Source organism: Pelophylax lessonae, assembly GCF_965119305.1.
Source record: "Pelophylax lessonae genome assembly, chromosome: 5".
Taxonomy (NCBI): domain Eukaryota; kingdom Metazoa; phylum Chordata; class Amphibia; order Anura; family Ranidae; genus Pelophylax; species Pelophylax lessonae.
In genome coordinates, this window is record NC_138772.1 from 308,224,397 (window position 1) to 308,247,333 (window position 22,937).

Here is a 22,937-nt window from a genome sequence, read left to right on the forward strand (position 1 = left end):
CTTATTATACTTACCTGCTCTGTGCAGTTGGTTTTGCACAAAGTGGCCCAGATCCTTCTCTTCTCAGGTCCCTCTTCTGTGATCCTGGCCCTTCCCTTCCTTTATGTGCCCCCACAGCAATCAGCTCGCTGTGGGGCACCCGAGCTGAGTCACAGATTTGGAGCTGTGACCCGGCCCCTCCCCCTCTCTCTCCTGATTAGCTGACTGACTTTAATTGACAGCAGCGGTAGCCAATCCCTGCTGTCTTAGCCAATGAGCAGGGGAGTCCTGGGCAGCTGAAACACCCCTGCAACAACGCTGGATAAAGATGGGCTCAGGTAAGTATTAGGGGGGCTGCTGCACACAGTTTTTTTTTATCTTAATGCATTAGGATGAAAAAAAAAAACTTCTGCCTTTGCAACTCCTTAAAGTGTTTGTAAACTGCAAGATAATGTCAAAATGTGCTAGTATGCATCACATACTAGCACATTATGTTAAACTTACCTTAAAACAAAGCTCTTCCAGTGCCAAGATGTCAGAGCTGCCGTCACTCCCATCTTCACCCATCTTGCTTCCGGGTTTGCAGACTCCAGCTATGTGACTGATCCGAGTCATGATGATGTCACTCACGCACATGGGAACCGCCATTTAGGGGACAGCCACCGTCACTGGTTGTGTGTATAGTAAATATCTCCTAAACTGTGCCAGTTTAGGATATATTTACACTACCTATAGGCAAGCCTTAATATAGGCTGTTTTTAACTAGTTGTGCATTTGGCTAGGGTCAGTGGCAGTACCGGTAGCATGAGGCAATACCTGGACGCTATAGAGGTTGCAGAGGCAGTCCAACTCCTCCAGGATGGCACATCAATATGTGCCATTGCCAGAAGGTTTGCTGTGTCTCCCAACATAGTCTCAAGAGCGTCAAGGAGATTCCATCCAGGAGACAGGCAGCTGGACAGGGCCGTAGAAGGTCCTTAACCCATCAGCAGGACCGGTATCTAGTTCTTTGTGCATGGAGGAACAGTATGAGCACTACCAGAGCCCTACAAAATGACCTCCAGTAGGCCAATGGTGTGAATGTCTCTGACCAAACAATCAGAAACAGACTTCATGAGGGTGGCCTGAGGGCCCGATGTCCTCTAGTGGGCCTTGTGCCTGGCACTGTGGAGCTTGATTGGAATTTGCCATTAAACACCAGAATTGGCAGGTGCACTGGCGCCCTGTGCTTTTCACAGATGAGAGCAGGTTCACCCTGAGCACATGTGACAAATGTGAAAGGGTCTGGAGAAGCCATGGAGAACATTATAAAATCGTTCGGCATGACCAGTTTGGTGGTGGGTCAGTGATGGTCTGGGGAGGCGTATCCAGGGAGGGACGCACAAACCTCTACAGGCTAGACAATTGCACCCTGACTGCAATTAGGTATCGGGATGAAAACTTTGGACCCATTGTCAGACCATACGCTGGTGGAGTGGGTCCTGGATTCTTCCTGGTGCACGACAATGACAGGCCTCATGTGGCGAGAGTATGCAACCAGTTCCTTAAGGATGAAGGAATTGATACCATTGAATGGCCCCATTGCTCACCTGACCTAAATCCAATAGGACACCTTTGGGACATTATGTTTCGGTCCATCTGACGCCTCCAGGTTGTACCTCAGTCCGTTTAGAAGCTCAGTGATGCCCTGGTTCAGATCTGGGAGAAAATAAGCCAGGACACCATCCATCGTCTCATTAGGAGCATGCCTTGAAATTGTCAGGCATGCATACAAGCACGTGGGGGCCATACAAGCTACTGAGTACCATTTTGAGTTGGACTAGCCTGTTGCATCCTTTTTTTTTTACTTTGATCTTCGGGGTTTCTTTGAATTCAGCCCTCTGTAGGTTGATCATTTCCATCAAACGATGTGGCATCTTTTCCTTCCTAACACATTACCCAGTCCGTCTCAATATAGATATACAGCATGATATTTTTCCCCATTGAGATCTGATGTGTTTTCAAAGTGTTTCTTTATTTTTTTGAGTATATATATATATATATATATATATATATATATATATATAAAATTTGTTAGAGTAGACTACAAATGCTAAAAGGTACACAGTGTTTAATTCAGACATCTCTGAAACAAAAAACACTCTGTAACACAAGAGGACTAGAGAAAAGGCCCCAGGACACAAGTTGTAAACAGTTATGTGTCTAAACCTAGGTTCACACTGAGGCGGGTTTGAAATCATGCGAGTTCAGCTGAACTCGCATGATTTCAAGCCAGCATTTTCAGTCCGACTTTGGGGGCAATTTCACAGACATCTGTGCGGGTTCATGCACAGATGTCTATTGAAATTACCCCCCGGAGTCACCAAAAAGTAGTGCAGAAACTACTTTTGGGAATCTGTGTAGCTCTGCAAAGTGTGTCGCACCGATTTGGATGGTGCCATTGCCAGCAATCAGCTCAGATTTGACATGCGATTTGACATGTCAAATCGCATGCCAAATCAAACCAGTGTGAACGTGTGACGTGCGCTAAAGGCTAACAGTACATTTTTGAACTATTTATACTCTCCTTTTAAGTCTAATATACTCATCCAACACTCAGGCCAGCTCAGCAAAATGCACAATGGAATAAAAGAACAAAGTTAAATCATTAAACATGGCCACTAAAATCTACAATATCAAATTTCCTTTCCATTTAAAAAACTAAATAAATAAATACCCTAAAAACTCAATGTTAAGTAAATTTTCTATTCTGGGTTGTTTCCTCACAAAAAGGACAAAGATAAGCAATGTGGGAAATGCTTGTAAGGCAAAATGTAATCATCTATATTGCTAAGTATAAGATCAATATTTGGAACCTTATTAGTCTCAGACACAATGAGGTTTATTTACTAAAGCTGGTGAGTGCAAAATCTGGTGCAACTCTGCAAAGAAGCCAATCAGCTTCCAGATTTTATTGCCAAAGCTTAATTGAGCAAGCTGAAGTTAGAAACTAATTTTCTACTATGCATGGCTGCACCATATTCCGAGTACACCAGTTTTAGTAAATCTCCTACAATATTTTTAGATCGGACCATCTGCAGTTTTAGGGAAGATGTAAAGAAAAGCTATTTGGAGCACCACTCTCTGCTTCACTTGTTTAGCTTCGCAATTTTTCATTTTAATAAAGAAAGAAACTACGAAAAATGAAGCATGCTGTCACACAAATAGTAACATATAGTAATATTCACTGATTACCAAGTTAGACATACTAAGTACAGCTAAATGGACAAGGAAGCTAAATAGAAAAGAAAAACTCCAATGTTTCACATCAGTAGTAACATATGTGACGACTACTCCAGAAAACCGTCACATCTGTCAATGTATTTAGTTCACTGGATACGTCGTTCATTTTAGTGTAACATGAACTGTAGACACTGATCGAAAATGCAATATGTTTAAACAGGTTTCTTAACTAACTGGTGTTATTGTAGCCTATTTTCTGTGGATATGGAGAAATAGTATCCCAGACCTTTTCAGCCTCTGCAGCTGCCCTGGACACGCATGTTTGGCTAATTGGCCTCTCAGACATGACATCATCACAGTCAATCAAAATCAATCAACAGCGATGAGCAAGATGACAAGACTGGGATAGCCCCAGGATCTAAGAAATATAAAGATGTGAACAGTTCAAAAAGTATTCAACATCTAGTACTGGAAGTGACTGGAAGTTGATTTACTAAAACTAGAGAGTGCTAAATCTAGTGCAGCTCTGCAAAGAAATCAATCAGCTTCCAGGTTTGTTGTCAAAGCTTAACCACTTGCCTACAGTGCACTTTCACCCCCTTCCTGCCCAGACCGATTTTCAGCTTTCAGCGCTCTCACACTTTGACTGAGAATTACTCAGTCATGCAACACTGTACCCATACAAAAATTGTGTCCTTTTTTTCACACAAATAGAGCTTTCTTTTGATGGTATTTGATCAATACTGGGTTTTTTATTTTTTGTGCTATAAATAAAAAAAGACTGAAAATATTGTGAAAAAACGCATTTTTCTTTGTTTCTGTCATAAAATTTTGCAAATTAGTAATTTTTCTTCACAAATTTTGGCCAAAATTTATACTGCTACTTATCTTTGGTAAAAATAACCCAAGTAAGTGTATATTATTTGGTCTTTGTGAAAGTTATAGAGTCCACAAGCTATGGTGCGAATCATTGAAAATTGATCACACTTGATCACACCTGATGTACTGAAGGCCTATCTCATTTCTTGAGACACTAAAAAGTCAGGAAAGTACAAATACCCCCCAAATGACCCCTTTTTGGAAAGTAGACATTCCAAGGTATTTAATAAGGGGCATGGTGAGTTTTTTGAAGTTGTAATTTTTTCCCACAATGCTTTGCAAAATGAAGATTTTGTTTTTTTTTTTTTTTTTTTTTTTTACAAATTGCCGTATTAACAGGTTATTTCTCTCACACAGCACATGTATACTTGCAACTACACCCCAAAACACATTCTACTACTCCTCCTGAGTATGGAGATACCACATGTGTGAGACTTTTTCACAGCCTGGCCACATACAGAGGCCTAGCATCCAAGTAGCCCCGTCCGGCATTCTAGGAGCACAAATTACACATATAATTTCCTGACAACCTATCACACTTTTGAAGGCCCTGGAGCACCAGGACAATGGAAACCCCCATAAAATTACCCCATTTTGGAAAGCAAACAGCCCAACGTATAATTTTTGAGGCATAATGAGTCTTTTGAATATGTCATTTTTTTCCACAAGTTTTTGGAAAATGTGGAAAGAAAGTGAAAACACATTTTTTTTACACAAAGCTGTCCATTTATGCAATATTTCTAACACATAGCATGTACATAGCAAAAATTGCACCCCAAAATACATTCTGCTATTCCTCCTGAGTATGGCGATACCACATGTGTAACACTTTTTCACAGCCTGGCCACATACATAGGCCTAACATCCAAGTAGCGCTTTACACAAAGTTGTCCATTTATCCACTTTAAGACTGGGCCTATTTTTGACACTTGGTGTTTACAAACTAAAATCATTTTTTTTTGCTAGAAAACTACTTAGAACCCCCAAACATTATATATTTTTTTTTAGCAGAGACCCTAGAGAATAAAATGGAGATCGTTGCAATATTTTTTATCACACCATATTTGCGCAGCAGTCTTCCAAATGCGATTTTTTTTAAAAAAAATTCACTTTTTTGAACTAAAACATAAGAAAACAGTAAATTTAGCACATTTTTTTTCCATAATATGAAAGATAATGTTACGCCGAGTAATTAGATACCCAACATGTCATGCTTCAAAATTGTGCATGCTCACAGAATGGCGCCAAACATTGGTACTTAAAAATCCCCATAGGCAACATTTTAAAAATTTCTGCAGGTTACTAGCTTAGAGTTACAGAGGAGTTCTATGGCTCAAATTATTGCTCTCGCTCTAACGATCGCGGCGATACCTCACATGTATGGTTTGAACACCGTTTACATATGTGGGCGGGACTTGCGTATTCGTTTGCTTCTGCGCGCGAGCTAACGGAGGCAGGGCGCTTTAATTTTTTTTTTTTTTTTTTTTTTCCTATTTATTTTATTTATTATTTTTTTATTTTTACACAGTTTAAAAAAAAAAAATGTTTTGATCATTTTTATTGCTATTACAAGGAATGTAAACATCCCTTGTAATAGAAATAGGCATGACAGGTCCTCTTTATTGTGAGATCTGGGGTCAAAAAGACCTCACACCTCACAACTACACTAAAAAAGAAAAAAAAAAATAAAAAATTGTTGAAAGAGGAAAAAAAAAAAACAAAAAAAAAAGCGGCCCTTTAAACCGGTTGCTAGGCAACGTCTTTTGACGTAGCTCCGGTCCTCCAAGACCATAGAGTTGAGTGAGGGCCATCTTGCCCTCACTCGACTTCCTGTCTCTGAGGATTCGGGACCGGATAGTTTTCCCCGCTGCCGGCGGGTCCGGTAAGCTGGGAAAACGTCTGGGACGCGGCAGGAGGGGGGGGGGGCACCTCTTCCCCTGCACCGTAAGGGTAATTCCGCGGCGAATCCGCCACTGGGACCACCCTTATCTGAAAGCCGACCGCCCGCCGTTTCAAAAAATACCGGGGTTATGGGGGCTATCTGCTGCCATAACTCCAGTATTTAGCTTTTAATGGCCGACGCATATAGTCGTTAGGCGGTCAGTAAGTGATTGCATGTATATGACAAACAGGTGACGATGACTGATGGGGTGACAGGTGACGATGACTGATGGGGTGACAGGTGACAATGACTGTTGGGGTGACAGGTGACAATGACTGTTGGGGTGACAGGTGACGATGACTGATGGGGTGACAGGTGACGATGACTGATGGGGTGACAGGTGATGATGATTGATGAGGTGACAGGCGACGATGATTGATGAGGTGACAAGTGACGATGATTGATGGGGTGACAAATGACAATCACTGACGGGGTGACATGTGACGATGATTGATGGGGTGACAAGTGACGATCACTGATGGGGTGTCAAATGACGATGATTGATAGGGTGACAGATGACGGTGACTGATGGGGTGACAGGTGACGATGTTTGATGGGGTGACAGGTGACGGTGATTGATGGGGTGACAGGTGACGGGCGATGGTCACTGATGGGTGACAGGTGATGGGCGATGGTGCACGGCGGTACTGATGGCAGTCTCTGGTGACCGGTGAATTTTAGGCTACGTTCACATGTGAGCGTAGCGATCACGGGCAGAATCACTGCGATTCTGCCCGTGATCCAGAAATCATTGCAAATCGCGGGACGCCTGTGCGTTGCCCGTGATTTGCAATAGCACCCCAAACGCTGTGCGATGTTGCAGCGATTTCCGCCTGCCGAATCGAGGTAACATCACGCAAATAACGCATGACGCCCCAAAGAAACTCTTGTACCTTTTTTGGGCATCATGCGATGTTTGCGCGATGTTACCGCGATTCGGCAGGCGGAAATGGCGGCAACATCGCACAGCGTTTGGGGTGCTATTGCAAATCACGGGCAACGCACAGGCGTCCCGCCATTTGCAATGATTTCCGGATCGCGGGCAGAATCGCGGTTATTCTGCCTGCGATCGCTACTCTCACATGTGAGCGTAGCCTTATGGGTGTCAATTTCTGGGCACTGATGAGGTGACTGTTGGGTGACAGGGGACATTGGGGGGGGCTGAGGACTGTGTGTGGGGGACCTTTATTTGTGTGCTTTTTACTTTTTACAGGGGTACAGAGCAGTAACTCAATGTTTCTAGCTCTTCTCCCCTCATACTGGAAGCTGTATGAGGGGAGAAGAGCTAGTAACACTGAGTTACTGCTCTGTGTTTACATTTTGTGATCGGCTGTGAATGGATTCACAGCCGATCACATAGTAAACAGTCACTGTCACTGTCAGTGACTGTTTACTACCGCCGATGACAGCTGTGTTCCTACGGAACACAGTGCCACCGACATGACCGCGCTGCGCGCTCCCGATCGCGCATGCGCGGTCATCTCCCGGGCGCCTCCATTGTGATCGGCTGTGTCATTGGAACACAGCCGATCACGTGGGAAACAGCCATGCCTATTGGCTGTTTCCCCCCTGCCGGTGACCGGCTGTGTCCCGGGGACACGCCGACACCGGCAGTGCATGGCGGCGCGCCCGCGATCGCGCGCCTGCCGTGCATTTACTGGGTCACGTCATATGACGTCCGCCCAGGATAATAGCCGCACCGTCCCGCCGTCATATGACGGCGGGCGGGCGGTAAGTGGTTAATTAAACGAGCTGAAATTAGCAGCTGATTGGCTACTATGCACAGCTGAACTAAATTTTGGACTCTTCAGTTTTATTAAATCAAACCCAGTAAATGTCCGTCAGCCGCTTTTCTCCATATGGGATAAATCATTTTTTTTATAGAATGTACTGAACAGGTAATGGATCTTTTTATCACTGTATATACTAACTGCCTTATGCACCATCTTGTTAGACTTTTGGAAGGAACACTGTTTCATTGATATTCTATCTGTTGCCTACCATAGGTAAGTGAATATATATATATATATATATATAAACATATATATATATATATATATATATATATATATATATATAGTTGGGGGGAGTACCGTGCTTTAAAGTGCTTATTATAACATAAATTAAATCATAATAGGACCTGCTGTCCTCTGTTTTCCACCCTGCTGACCCCTGTATACTGTTCTACTAATTCCTGTCCACTGCACTGCTGACGCCCTGTCCTCTGACCCCTGTCTTCTGCTTTGCTGACCCCTATAAACTACCCTGCTGACCTCCTATTCTATACATTTCTACTGCACCCCCACAACAGAAAGGCTTGATCTGGTCCTGATGTTGAGTCAGACAATTCAAGCTTCCTGCTTTCATTTTGGGCTCATAATTAACCAACTATTGGAAACTACTAATTTAGAGGTGCAAGAATTGGACTGATCTGAGGTGTGAAGGTACAGGAATTAGGATTATCTGAGATGTGAAGGTGCAAGAATTTGGGTGATCTGAGGTATGAAGATGCAGGAATTTGGGTGATCTGAGGTATGAAGATGCAGGAATTGGGGTGATCTGAGGTACCGAGGCAGAAATTGGGGTGATCTGAGCTTTGAAGGTGCAAGAATTTGGGTGATCTGAGGTAACGAGGCAGAAACTGGGGTGATCTGAGCTGTGAAGGGGCAGGAATTGGGGCTTATCTGAGGTGTGTAGGTGCAGGAATTGGGGCTGATCTTAGCTGTAAAGGTGCAGGAAATGGTGTGATCTGAGATGTGAAGGTGCAGGAATTGGTGCTGATCTGATGTGTAAAGGTGCAGGAATTGGGGTGATCTGAGGTTTGAAGGTTCAGGAACTGGGGTGATCTGAGGTGTGAAGGTGCAGGAATTGGGGTGATCTGAGGTGGGAAGGTGCAGGAATTGGGGTGATCTGAGGTGTGAAGGTGCAGGAATTGGGGTGATCTGAGGTGGGAAGGTGCAGGAATTGGTGCTGATCTGAGGTGTGAAGGAGCAGGAATTTGGGCTTATCTGAGGTGTGAAGGTGCAGGAATTGGTGCTGATCTGATGTGTAAAGGTGCAGGAATTGGGGTGATCTGAGGTTTGAAGGTTCAGGAACTGGGGTGATCTGAGGTGTGAAGGTGCAGGAATTGGGGTGATCTGAGGTGTGAAGGTGCAGGAATTGGGGTGATCTGAGGTGTGAAGGTGCAGGAATTGGACTGATCTGAGGTGTGAAGGTGCAGGAATTGGGGTGATCTGAGGTGTGAAGGTGTAGGAATTGGTGCTGATCTGATGTGTAAAGGTGCAGGAATTGGGGTGATCTGAGGTTTGAAGGTTCAGGAACTGGGGTGATCTGAGGTGTGAAGGTGCAGGAATTGGGGTGATCTGATGTGTAAAGGTGCAGGAATTGGGGTGATCTGAGGTTTGAAGGTTCAGGAACTGGGGTGATCTGAGGTGTGAAGGTGCAGGAATTGGACTGATCTGAGGTGTGAAGGTACAGGAATTGGGGTGATCTGAGGTGTGAAGGTGCAGGAATTGGGGTGATCTGAGGTGTGAAGGTGCAGGAATTGGACTGATCTGAGGTGTGAAGGTGCAGGAATTGGGACTGATCTGAGGTGTGAAGGTGCAGGAATTTGACTGATCTGAGGTGTGAAGGTACAGGAATTGGACTGATCTGAGGTGTGAAGGTACAGGAATTGGACTGATCTGAGGTGTGAAGGTGCAGGAATTGGGACTGATCTGAGGTGTGAAGGTGCAGGAATTGGGGTGATCTGAGGTGAGAAAGTGCAGGAATTGGACTGATCTGAGGTGTGAAGGTGCAGGAATTGGGGTGATCTGAGGTGTGAAGGTGCAGGAATTGGACTGATCTGAGGTGTGAAGGTACAGGAATTGGACTGATCTGAGGTGTGAAGGTGCAGGAATTGTGGTGATCTGAGGTGTGAAGGTGCAGGAATTGGGGTGATCTGAGGTGAGAAGGTACAGGAATTGGGCTGATCTGAGGTGTGTAGGTGCAGGAATTGGACTGATCTGAGGTGTGAAGGTGCAGGAATTGGGGTGATCTGAGGTGTGTAGGTGCAGGAATTGGGCTGATCTGAGGTGTGAAGGTGCAGGAATTGGGGTGATCTGAGGTGTGAAGGTGCAGGAATTGGGGTGGTCTGAGGTGTGAAGGTGCAGGAATTGGGGTGATCTGAGGTGTGTAGGTGCAGGAACTGGGGCTGATCTGAGGTGTGAAGGTGCAGGAATTGGGGTGGTCTGAGGTGTGAAGGTGCAGGAATTGGGGTGATCTGAGGTGTGTAGGTGCAGGAACTGGGGCTGATCTGAGGTGTGAAGGTGCAGGAATCGGGTTTGATCTGTGGTCTGTTGAGCAGTATTTGGGCGGATTTGAGGAGTAAATGTGCAGAAGTTAGAGCTGGTCTGACCGCTGCACCAACATTGCTTGTGTTGGTGCAGTGATCTGTCATTTTTTTTTTTTTTTCATTTAGCCCGCTGGGTTGAACTAAATAGAAATAGAAATTGAGTGTTTGTGTACCCAGCTTTACACTATAGGACATGCAAACACATTTGCGTTTTTGAAATGTTACTATTAAGACTAATACACACTATAAGAAAATCGGGCAAACATTTTAGTTCAAAGAATTTTCTTACGATTTTCGTATAGTGTGTACACAACTTTCGACAGCCGATTTTCTCAAAGGGACAAACTCCAAAATGTTTCTCATAAGGGAACAAAACAAACGATTTTCGTTTAACCACTTGCCGAATGCCTGCTGCAGTTTCACTACATCGGTCTCGTGCGTGGTGCTGGGGGACTGCCACGAGGCAGCAGGGATGTCGATGCACAGGGCTGGCATCTGCGATTGAGTGATCGCTCCCCGCTGAAAGAGAAGAACGGTCAGCTGTTGTAAACACAGCTGACCGTTCTTCTCTCTGAAATGGACGCAGAGCGCCTGTGATAGGATTATATAGTATTACAGGTCTCTATGATAATTTCACAAGCCCCTCTCCCCACAGTTAGTAAACACTCCCCTAGGCTCACATTTAAGCCTTTGATCACCGACTAGGTTAACCCCTTCCCTGCCAGTGCCATTATTACAGTAACAATGCATATTTTTAGCACTGATTACTGTAGTGATGTCACTGGTCCCCCCCAAAAGTGTCAAAAATGTCAGTTAGGGGTCCGATCTGTCCGCCGCAATGTCGCAGTCCCGCAAAAAATCGCAGATCGCTGCCATTACTAGAAAAAAATGAACAAATAAAAATTACAAAAATCTTTCCCCTAGTTTGTAGACGCGATAACTTTTGTGCAAACCAATCAAAATATGCTTATTGCGATTTTTTTTTTTTTACCAAAAATATGTAGCAGAATACAAATTGTCCTAAAGTATAAAACACTGATTTTTTTTAAAAAAAATTATGGGAATGTTCTATAACAGAATGTGAAAAATATTGTGTTTTTTTTTTGTTTTTTTTTTTTTCTCCAGAATGTCGCTCTTTTTTTTGTTTATAGCGCAAAAAATAAAAATTGCAGAGGTGATCAAATACCACCAAAAGAAAGCTCTATTTGTGGGGAAAAAAAGGACGTTAATTTTATTTTGGTGCAGTGTCCCACGGCCGTGCAATTTTCCATTAAAACAACGCATTGCCGAATCGTAAAAAAATGCCCTGGTCATTAAGGGGGCAAATCCTTCCGATGCAAAAGTGGTTAATGTGTACCGTTTTTGTATGATTTTTGTACAAGAAAAATCAGTAGAAAAGAAAGACTGCGCATCATCAGAAACAATAAAAAACAAATAAAAGCCTTTTTTTCGTACGAGAATTTTCGTACGACTTTTCATTCTTCGGTTCCAATTTGCTGTGAAACAACAAGGAAAATCGGACAATCGTTCACCCGATTTTCTTATAGTGTGTGCCCCACTTAAAAGGGATGAATTAAAAGACAGGCTGTATATCTTTTTCTTCTGCTTGCTCTATCTCCAGTGTTAATTTCTGGTGAAAAGCATAGCAAACTTACTTATAATTTAACTTCAGTTTTTTTTTTCTATTTAAATATTTTGTATGTGTTTATAGGTGACCACTACAGAAACATTATTTATTTTTTGCATGTACTTATATAGTGCTGTCAATTTACACAGTGCTTTACACATATATTGTACAGTACATTCATATCACTATCTGACCTCAAAGAGCTTACACTCTAAAGTCACATTTATACACATACCAGGGCCAATTTAGACAACATCCAATTAACCTACCAGCATGTCTTTGTAGTGTGGGTGGTAGCTCGAGTACCTGGAGGACACAGGAGAACATGCAAACACCAGGCAGGTAGTGCCATGGTTGGAATTTGAACCAACGATCCCAATGACGCTAGGTGGAAGTGCCACTTAGCCACTGTACTGCCTATAAAAACATTTAGAAATACATAAAGCCCCCTCCAAAAGGAATGTCCATCACTAATGTTGCAACTGTGTTTGCATATAGTACAATTATGTGCAGCAGTCTGACAATCTGATGTATTCATTTTGTACTTTTGTTTCGTTAGGATGTGTACTTTTGCTTGATTGAAGTTTATACTGTATATGCATATGATGCATATGTATTTAGATTATAAAAAACTGGTTCAATAAACATTTTATTGAAGCAGAAAACATAAAAATAAGACAATACTAAAAATATAAACGTGCCAAAAGTGTGCTAATAAATTCAGAGAAAGAGAGGAGTTAATTACGTCTAGTCAGGGTTAAAAACTGATTAATAAATGGATAAGATTAAGCCTAGCACACACAAGGGGGAATGTCCAGTGCCATTCGGCCTGTGTGTACAGCTGCTGGTCCAGCCGGGTTCTGTCGAAGGGTCATAACTGAAAAAGGTCTGCGGACCGACTCCTGATCAGCGCTCTCAGCCAATAGCTGAGAGTGCTGACTGGAGTGTTCTGGCGGGGGGGGCTATCCCCCTGTCAGAATACAATAGCACAGCAGGGAAGATCGCTGTACTAACATCGGATTGTTAGTACGGCTCTGACCTGAGCTCTGACTAATAGTGTGCACTAGGCTTAAGTGTGACGTTTTGTATGCTAAAAGCACTGTGTATCATAATCAACTGCCATCTTTTCTGTATTATTGTGACAATGTGACAACATAAGAAGACAATTGGAAGAAAGGGACAGAATGTTTTCCCCTGCAAAGAAAATGCCTGAACAAGTTCTTTCCTGGCAGGGTAGTCAGGGTTCATTTTATTGAAAGCTGCGAGTTTAAAACCATTGAAAACTGGATTGAAAATCACTTTTGCAGTTAAAATCAATATGTTAACGCTTATATGAGAGGTTAACGCGTTGATTTACATATGCTTAAAAGTAAATATTTTTATGCTTTTATACTTTCAGGGATTACTCAGTACATATATATATAATATATATATATATATATATATATATATATATATATATATATATATATATATATATATACTGTATATGAAGTGTAATGGCATCCCAGTCTTAACCTGTAGGGTTCAATATTGAGCTGACCCACCCTTTGCAGCTATAACAGCTTCAACTCTTCTGGGAAGGCTGTCCACAAGGTTTAGGAGCAGTGGCGGCTGGTGAAGTTTTAAGATGGGGGGGCGCAAGACCCCGCCCTTCCATTTTGACCCCTCCCATTTCTCAGAAGCCCCACCCCTTATAGACTCCACCCATTTTGTCCCCTGTATTTTGCTTGCGTGAACCAATTCTCCCAATATATCACATATTAAGGGGTCCATCAGTGCTAGTATATCCCATAATAGGGAACAGGGGCCCTATTATGGGATATACTGTGAGAGACATCCTATTATGGGATACATGGACTGAGAGTGGCACAAACCCCACAGTACAAACCCCACAGTACAAACCACTCAAGCACAAACCCCACAGTACAGGCCCTCTAGCACAAACCCCACAGTACAGGCCCTCTAGCACAAACCCCACAGTACAGGCCCTCTAGCACAAACCCCACAGTACAGGCCCCTAGCACAAACCCCACAGTACATGCCCCCTTCAATATAGTGACCAGTATAAATGCCCCCTTTCAATGTAGTGACCAGCATACATGTCCCCAATGCAGTGACCAGTATACATGTTCCCAATGCAGAGCTATGCGTGCGTGCCTCCAGTGACCACCAGTAATGTACCCCAATGCAGAGCTATGCGTGCGTGCCTCCAGTGACCACCAGTATACATGTACCCCAATGCAGAGCTATGCGTGCATGCGTGCCTCCAGTGACCACCAGTAATGTACCCCAATGCAGAGCTATGCGTGCGTGCCTCCAGTGACCACCAGTATACATGTACCCCAATGCAGAGCTATGCGTGCGTGCCTCCAGTGACCACCAGTAATGTACCCCAATGCAGAGCTATGCGTGCGTGCCCGACTGAGAGTGCACTTACCTGTGAGTCACAGCGGCTTCTCCCTCTCCTCTTCTTCGTTCGGCGGCGGGAAGGTGAGCGGCTCTTTTCCCTCTCGGCCTCTTCTGCGGCGGGTGACCGGCGCCGGCTTCTTCTCAGGACTGGACTCCTCTTCGGCGGCGGGAAGCTGACCGGGCGGTGACGGTGAGTGACTGATGCCCGCACCAGCACCGCCCCCAACGAGGTCAGCATGGATGTCCTTAATCATGATTGGTCCAGGCTGGAGTCTGGACCAATCATGATCCAAGACATCACAAAAGGGGGGTGGGTGTAGCGCAGTGCTCTGCGCTACAGTTACGCCCCAGAAGGCCGCCTCTCGGCGCCTCTGTGGGTGGAAAACCCCACCCCCCATAGGCACCAATGAGGCGGGCGCCCCTTGTGGGCAAAATTTTATTTTTTTTTTTTAATCTTTTTTTTTTCTTTTTTTTTTGGGGGGGGGGGGGGGGCGGCGCCCCTGCGCCCCCTATGGGCCGGCCGCCACTGTTTAGGAGTGTTTCTATAGGAATGTTTATTCATTTTTCCATCAGCACATTTATGAGGTCAGGCACTGATGTTGGACATGAAGGCCTGGCTTGCAGTCTTCACTCTATTTCATCCCAAAGATGTTTAATTGGGTTGAGGTCAGGACTCTGTTCAGGCCAGTCAAGTTCCTCCATCCAAAACTTGCTCATCCATGTCTTTATGGACCTTGCTTTGTGCACTACAAATTCTGGATTTACCCTCTGCACACTGCTACACCCTTTCCAGCAAACTATGCAATGAAAACAGGGATATTTAGTTCACATATATTGCAATACATGTTTAAGCTGACAAACTGCATCAAAGTAATCCCTCTTCTGGCCAGTCCTACACTGCCTTGCCACTGCAAATGCTAAGGTGTACACCATGCCAACATGGGCTATAAAGACCGAAGGTGGGGGAGAGCAACTAGTTTCAGATCTGGTCAATGATCTGTGTTACAACAGAGAAAAGATATACCTGTGCTCAAATCCCATCAGCTTGTAGATGTATTTAAACTATCAGGTGATAAAGGGGTGTAACCACATATTAACACTACAAATTCTGGATGGACCCTCTGAACACTGCTACACCCTTTCCAGCAAACTATTTGTAGCACTGTCCCGGTGGGGCTTGCTGTATGCTGACTTGTTGGGCCTCCTCTGATTTCCAGCAGACAGTCACTTAGGGTACAGTTCACACATCCCTCCTTACTCCCAATGGCTCATTGGTAAATAAACAAACCAGGGGTGTTGATTTTTAGTGTTTATCTTGGAACTTCAATGGGAGAAGGGAATAGTGGGATACTCCAACTGGAACTATGAACAATGGACAAGGACCACTCTCATTTGGCCTCACCAGGTTGCTTGTGAAAGCAGCTGCACTGCTTCAACCATACTACCACAGTAATGGAAAGGGTTAGGTCTCCTTGCTATTTCTCTCCAGCAATAGACTTGGTGATATAGATTCTCTTCAGGACACTCACTAGCATCCCCTTTACTGACACCTGTCCCCCCCCCTCAGGTCTGGCCCCTTGACACAGATCTATACTCACTGTACTTCAGAATACGATCCCTCAGTGTCTCCCCTTCCAGTCAACTGCACAGGACCTCTGGGTTCAGTTCCTCTCTAGCTCTCTTTAGGCACTCAGGTCGACTACCTGAGGCTGCATGGCACCTCTACAGAGGAGAAGGCAAACGCCCCCTCTCTCCAGGACTCCCCTATCTAGATTAAAGGTTCCACAGTGAGCATAACAAGCATGCTTTACTGCTACTGCATATACAGACTGGTTTAGTAACACTTTAACTGCTTAAGTATTGTGTCATGGGGGATTTCCTCTTATTTTCTTTTCTGTCTAACACCTATCAAATAGACTGCAAGTGAAAGGAAATCTCCTCTAGGAGAATATGACAGCAATAAAAGTTTGGCAGAGCTTCTAACACTTCCTTTATCTTTCCTGAACTGAAAAACAATGTAGCTGCATTTGACTTTTAAAGTAAATACAGGCCATTGTAGTAATGACTTTTACATGATGTGGCCCATTGTCCATTTAAACCGCATCAGAAAATTTGTATTATATATTTTATGTACGGTATGTGTCATCTATACTCCAAAGACATGCTGGTAGGTTAATTGGCTCCTGTCTAAATTGGCTCTAATATGTGTATGTATGAATGTGAGTTAGGGACCTTAGATTGTAAGCTCCTTGAGGGCAGGGACTGATTGAATGTACAATTGAGTTAGTTAGATTGTAAGCTCCTTGAGGGCAGGGACTGATGTGAATGTACATTTGAGTTAGGGACCTTAGATTGTAAGCTCTTTGAGGGCAGGGACTGATGTTAATGTACAGTTGAGTTAGGGACCTTAGATTGTAAGCTCCTTGAGGGCAGGGACTGATGTGAATGTACAATTGAGTTTGGGACCTTAGATTGTGAGCTCCTTGAGGGCAGGGACTGATGTTAATGTACAATTGAGTTAGGGACCTTAGATTGTAAGCTCCTTGAGGGCAGGGACTGATGTGAATGTACAATTGAGTTTGGGACCTCAGATTGTGAGCTCCTTGAGGGCAGGGACTGATGTGAATGTACAATTGAGTTAGGGACCTCAGATTGTAAGCTCCTTGAGGGCAGGGGCTGATGTGAATGTACAATTGAGTTAGGGACCTTAGATTGTAAGCTCCTTGAGGGCAGGAACTGATGTGAATGTACAATTGAGTCCGGGACCTTAGATTGTAAGCTCCTTCAGGGCAGGGACTGATGTGAATGTACAATTGAGTTTGGGACCTCAGATTGTGAGCTCCTTGAGGGCAGGGACTGATGTGAATGTACAATTGAGTTAGGGACCTCAGATTGTAAGCTCCTTGAGGGCAGGGGCTGATGTGAATGTACAATTGAGTTAGGGACCTCAGATTGTAAGCTCCTTGAGGGCAGGGACTGATGTGAATGTACATTTGAGTTAGGGACCTTAGATTGTAAGCTCCTTGAGGGCAGGAACTGATGTGAATGTACAATTGAGTCCGGGACCTTAGATTGTAAGCTCCTTCAGGGCAGGGACTGATGTGAATATACAATTGAGTTTGGGACCTCAGATTGTAAGCTCATTGAGGGCAGGGACTGATGTGAATGTACAATTGAGTTAGGGACCTCAGATTGTAAGCTCCTTGAGGGCAGGGACTGATGTGAATGTACAATTGAGTTAGGGACCTTAGATTGTAAGCTCCTTGAGGACAGGGACTGATGTGAATGTACAATTGAGTTCGGGACCTTAGATTGTAAGCTCCTTGAGGGCAGGGACTGATGTAAATGTACAATTGAGTTTGGGAACTCAGATTGTAAGCTCCTTGAGGGCAGGGACTGATGTGAATGTACATTTGAGCTAGGGACCTTAGATTGTAAGCTCCTTGAGGGCAGGGGCTGATGTGAATGTACAATTGCGTTAGGGACTGTGACAGTACTCACCGCCACTGAAAGTTAAAGACAGGGGATTAATGGTTTGAATTGCTTCAGATGGGACGGTCATATTTGCCAGCCATATCTCCATATAGGAATATAAAGATTTCTTCCCATTTGCCATGAAATATGTTCTTCCTAAATGCTGTGTATATTACATATATTTCAATGTCAGACAGGTTTTCCTTTTGTTGTGTATTTGGAGGGAATGTGGATTGCCCTTTCGCATTGTTAAGTGTTAATGACCATTGTTCTGTCTGTCTGCCTTAAGAGAAACTTATAGGTATGTGGATTGGATGCTAAGGGGGAGGGGGGATTGTCCCACATTGTATATTTTTGTGTACACTGTATGAGAGTGTAAAACTCTGTTCCTATTGGATTGTGTATATCATGTCCAGTCTTCAACTAGGTCCACCTGGTTGGTAACCTTGTGGGTGAAAACTGTATATAAGTCTGTTCAATAAAGAAGAAGGGAGTTAGTTCTTCACCCTCAATCTAAAGTCTTGTCCATAGGTGTGCCCAGCTTATTGCATTAGGGTGTGCACCCCAAATGTATTAAAACATGGACGGTGTTAGTAGGGCAGTGGATGGTGTCAGTAGAGCAGTGGACAGTGTCAGTCAGTTTTTATCTGTATTATTTTATCTTTTTATTATTTTTTACAATTTTTTTTTTTTTTTTTTTAGGATCCCCATTGGGGGCTTTGGTGAAATAGCAGGGGGAATCTGCACCACACGGGTTGATTAGAGTGTGCCCAGGCACACCTGGCACACCCCCTGCGCACGCCTATGGTCTTGTCTCTTATTGGGGGAATCTGCTGCAAGCGATTGCTAGGGTCCTCCATACTCCCTTAGAGAATCACTAAGCTCTTGTAAGATCTTGTGTAAGAGCTTGTTCGTGCGGCACTCTCTGGGGAAAGAGAGGTTCACCCACAGGAACCTGGAACCTTGTCGTAGGTCCAGGGTGGCTAGGAGATTGCGAGACCCTAACCAAGCTGCGGCGGTTTGTGGGGTCGGAAGTGGTTACGGTGTCTGGTGGAGTGCTTGGAGCCCCTCTGGAAGCACTAGGAGCATCTGTCAACGGAGGTACCTGGCCAGGGGTGTCCTGATCCGTTACAGGGACCTTAAATTGTAAGCTCCTTGAGGGCAGGGACTGATGTGAATGTACAATTGAGTTCGGGACCTTGGATTGTAAGCTCCTTGAGGGCAGGGACTGATGTTAATGTACAATATATATGTAGAGCGCTGCGTAAATTGACACCGCTATTTAAGTACCTGAAATAAATAAATCTATGGAACCAGTGACTTTCCTATCACTATGTCGCACAACGAGTTTAAAAGTCATTTCAGTGTGCTCTTTCTGTTTTAATTTAGCTACTGAAGATAACACTAGCAAGTAAACTGTGCTCAATATCTGGAATTTCTGTACAAGATAAAATATTGGTTAGTTTGCTAGCCTTACTAGATATTTCTTAAGATAATTATCTGTCCCTACTATTGTTATTGATCAAGAATCACTGAGCCATATAATACAAAATTCTACAGAAAAAGAGGCTGTACACAAAGCTCTTGATATCATAATCCTTCACGCTGTTTGTCACTGAAATGCTTTTACTAGAGTAGAGAGGAAAGCTATTTATTTAAGTACACCTCTATTGTAGCTAGAGTTTGTGCCAGACAAGTATATAAGAGGAAGAATCGTCAGTGCTTATTCATGCAGAAGATAGAAAATTACATCACCTCCAGATCATAACATTATTGAGCTGATCTTGAAGTCACGGTCTAGACTGTGGTTCTCACACTCTCAAACCTTCCTTCTGAGGACGAATAATGGTTGCCTCTTGTATCCTCCATCCAAAAAAAAAAAGAAGGATGGAAATGTTCTTTTTGATCCAAACAACATAGTTGTTAGAGTGTCTTTAAGTGATAAGTGTGCTTTTAGTGCACTTATTCTTTTCCATCCTCTTCTCGTCCAGCCCTTTCAGCATATACTGTACTGTATTTACCTTCAATATTACTCTTCCACGATCGTTATGAGGGATAAATGAACCTGGTAAAGTTTGGTTTGAAGGAAGTTTGCCAAACCCAGTGGAAAGTCTGTGAACCTCAAACATAGTACCATACCTACTGAGACTTTGTGAGCCAAATCTTGCTTTTTTTCTGCCCTTTTTGTAAGGCTAAATGCAAGCTACTATTAACCAGACATGGGAGTAAGTCACACATGTGCAAGTCACAAGCAAGATATTCACGATTTTTTTTTTTGTTTACTTACCTTGTTTTTGAAGAAAATATACTTACCTTACTTCCACTTCCTCCCTCTGCCCGCGCCGTCTCTTCCTGCTTCCGTTGACTCCTGGGAGATGAACGTCATCGCTCCCAGGAATCAATGCGCCTGCTCCGGCCCCGCTCCTCAGTTCCGGTGGAGGCACGGCATTCCCTGCTAAACAGCTTCTGGGCATGCCCAGAAGCTGTGCAGGGATGACATGCCTGCCCCGGAAGTGACTAGCGGGGCCGGTGCAGGGCATTCTGGGACCAAAGAGGACACCCTGGCTTCAACTGCCCACACCTGAGATGGCAGCACTGGACAAGAAATGTTCAAGGTAAGTATTTCTTCTAAAAGGTAAGTGCAACCTGGGACAGTTCAGAGGCTATCCATTCTGAAATGCACTAGCCCTGACTGTCCCGGGGGTATTTTTATCTTAAAAACGTTTCCGAGGCCGGAACTCCGCTTTAAGTAATTCCATTGTTAAACAGCCAGCGTCCTGAAAATCTTAAAAAAGTAAAGTAATTTCGAGTCATATATCTCAAGTCAAAGTCAAGTCTCAAGTCATGAATACCAAGTCAAAGTCAGGTCGAGTCTTTTATTAATTTTAGTCAAGCAAGTCTCAAGTCCTCAAACTGGTGACTTAAGTCTGGCTTAAGTCAAGTCATGTGACTCAAGTCCCCCACCTCTGCTATTAGCCCCTTCCCACCAACTGAACATATACACTTTATTACCAAAAATATTGCGACGTCTGCCTTTACACATGAACTTTAATGACATCCGCCTGTAGGGTTCAATGTTGAGTTTGCCCACCCTTTGTAGTTATAACAGCTTCAACTCTTCTGGGAAGGCTGTCCACAAGGTTTAGGAGTGTGTCTATGGGAATGTGAATATCAAACAATGCTGGGCCAGAAAAAAGTGAAAATAGTGCAATGTGCTAACAAATGCAAATCTTCAAAAACATTCAAATAGAATTCATAAAAAAATATGAATTTGTCTAGTTCAGACCATGAGTACGTGTTTTAAAATAAATGTTATGATGATTTTAGTCTACGGAGAGCACTAGGTATTATTTTCTACCTTATATGTGGACCATTATCATTCATGGTCCGACAGATCAGAGTGGGAGACCTTCACCTGATTGGAGTTGCTGCTTATTCTGACCCGCTGGTGAAACAGGAGTCAGATAGTGAGAGGCTCATCTACAAGGGTGGTGGAGAAGCACAAAGCACTTTTGTTTGCAGTTTTTGCACTGAAGTTACACCCATGGTGAATTAATAATACACTTTATGTGTTTACACAGACTTTTTTTGGTTTAAACTTTGCACTTTACTTTTTCATATTATTTTTTGATGAATTCTATTTGAATGTTTTTGAAGATTTACATTTGTTAGCACATTGCACTATTTGCACTTTTTTCTGGCGCAGCATTGTTTGATATTCCTGTATGTTGATGTGGAGTGAAATACACATTTAGTGTTAGCAGCCAGATTACTATGTACTATATTCGTTTTTTGGATGTTTATTTTGTTAAACTTTGATAAGATTTCCCTGATTGTATTCTTGATTTAGACGGCGTCTTTTGGAATGTTTGACCATTCTTTCAGAAGCACAGTTTGTGAGGTTAGGCACTGATATTGGAGAGAAGGCCTGCCTCACAGTCTGCGCTCTAATTTATTCCAAAGGTGTTCCAACATCACTGCGCACCAGTGCACAAAGCAAGGTCCATAAAGACATGGATGAGCGAGTTTGGGGTGGAGGAACTTGACTGGCTTGCACAGAGTCATGACCTCCTGACCAGTTGAGGTCAGGACTCTGTGCAGGCCAGTCAAGTTCCTCCAATCTAAACTCGCTCATCCATGTCTTTATGGACCTTGATTTGAGCACTGGTGCGCAGTGATGTTGGAACAGGAAGAGGCCATCCCCAAACTGTTCCCACAAAGTTGGGAGAATTACATTCTCCAAAATGTCTTGGTATGCTCACACTTAAGAATTTGCTTCACTGGAACTAAGGGGCCAAGCCCAACCCAACTGAAAAACAACCCCCCACCATAACACCCCCTCCACCAAATGATTTGGACCAGAGCACAAAGCAAGGTCCATAAAGACATGGATGAGCGAGTTTGGGGTGGAGGAACTTGACTGGCTTGCACAGTCATGACCTCCTGACCAGTTGAGGTCAGGACTCTGTGCAGGCCAGTCAAGTTCCTCCAATCTAAACTCGCTCATCCATGTCTTTATGGACCTTGATTTGAGCACTTGTGTTGGAACAGGAAGAGGCCATTCCCAAGCTGTTCCCACAAAGTTGGAGAATTAAATTCTCCAAAATGTCTTAGTATGCTTACACTTAAGAATTTGTTTCACTGGAACTAAGGGGCCAAGCCCAACCCAACTGAAAAACAACCCCCCACCATAACCCCCCTCCACCAAATGATTTGGACCAAAGCACAAAGCAAGGTCCATAAAAACATGGATGAGCAAGTTAGGGATGGAGGAAGTTGACTGGCCTGCACGGAGTCCTGACCTCAACCCGATACCTTCGGATGAATTAAGACTGTGAGCAAGGCCTTCTTTCCAACACCCTTGCCTGACTTCACAAATGCGCTTCTGGAAGAATGGTCAAACATACCCATAGACACACTCCTAAACCTTGTGCATAGTCTTCCCTGAAGAGTTGAAGCTGTTATAGCTGCAAAGGGTGGGTCAACTCAATATTAAACCCTACAGACTAACACTGGGATGCCATTAAAGTTCATGTGGATGTAAAGGCAGGCGTCCCAATACTTTTAGT